This window comes from Pristis pectinata, chromosome 8 (genome assembly GCF_009764475.1).
Source record: "Pristis pectinata isolate sPriPec2 chromosome 8, sPriPec2.1.pri, whole genome shotgun sequence".
NCBI lineage: Eukaryota > Metazoa > Chordata > Chondrichthyes > Rhinopristiformes > Pristidae > Pristis > Pristis pectinata.
In genome coordinates, this window is record NC_067412.1 from 29404649 (window position 1) to 29406042 (window position 1394).

A 1394-nucleotide genomic window follows, 5' to 3' on the forward strand; every position below is an offset into this window, starting at 1 on the left:
CCTACACAAAACAAAGTAGAAAACATTATTCTCCCTACAAATAGATTTTTTTAAACAAGAGAAAAGCATTGAAGACCACTGAAAGCAAAAAATATTTTGTTATGCAAAATAGTAAAAAAGTTAATTCAATGCCAAAGCATCAAGAACTGTGCAGTGATGCAAATTGGGAACTAGGAGTAAGAGGTCAGCGAGTATATTGGCTCATTGAAGGACTTGTATATTTTAGTATGTATTTTGCATTGTGCATGACTTGAAAAGTTTGTTCATATTTTAATAAATGAGTAAATTCAAAGTTATTAAACATACAGAATCTCACATGGGATCTTCTGTTAAAAATTGCAACATCTATAGAAGCAGAATTGAGGAATGTGAAAGAATTTCATGCAATGATGGGTACAAAAATCACAGCAGCTTTCAGTAGCAAAGGCTAGAGTTCCAGAGTAGAATCTGAAGCATGTGAGTGAGACCCAGTGCAAATTACAATTATAGGCGTAATGGAAACCATCAATCACATCCACGTCAATTCAAAAAGACAAAATGTTTTAACTGCCAGAAAAAGGGCACATATTGTCAGCATGCAAGGCCAAAGCCAAAGTAATGAATCAAAGCAACTCCAGTAATACAAAGTTATCACAGTTAAAAGCCATAGTGAGGTAGTCCGCACAGTACTGAAGCCAGTGATGTCAATAGAGAAGTGGGTTTATGTGGTGTTTATGCCACCAGCAGCAGTGGCAGAGAGCAGACTAAGATAAAGATATGGTTAGAGAGTCGGTGCATTGCCAAGAGCTTTGACACGGTAGCAGATTGCTCAGTCATGGGCAAGAATGCATAACTAAGCAATTGCTATCTAGTACCACTTACTGTGAACTTTGAAAACATACTTAGTCAAAGTACTGAAGAACTTAGGTCAGATGAAATGCTTACCAAGTCACAATGATTGGCAGGTAGAACCAACAATCATTGTAGTTGATTATACTAATTCTTTCAACTTGTTTTTTTGCCCCAGATTCCAGCATCTACAGTCTCTTGTGTCTCCATTAAAGGGCAAAGGTTGGCTCTGAAAATATAAGATAGACTAGGAAGAGGTGCTCAGCATGAATGCTTCAAAATCATGCAGACATGTTATTGGGAGAGTACGTAAAGATGTTCCAGGATCACCTACACAGGCTACAAAGCTCATATCGCCATTAAGCCAGCCGCAAAAACAATCGACTCAGAACCTCAGTCTGTCCTCGATACAATGAAAAAGCAGGTGCAGGAAGAGTTAGTTAAATTAGAACAAAATGGAGTTCAGAGCACTGGAACAAAATAGAGCACGGGGAATTAGGACAATTAACTGCATTGGATTAAGTATCGCTTGGTGTGGGTCAGTTACTGTCCTGGGCTCAGTGTGG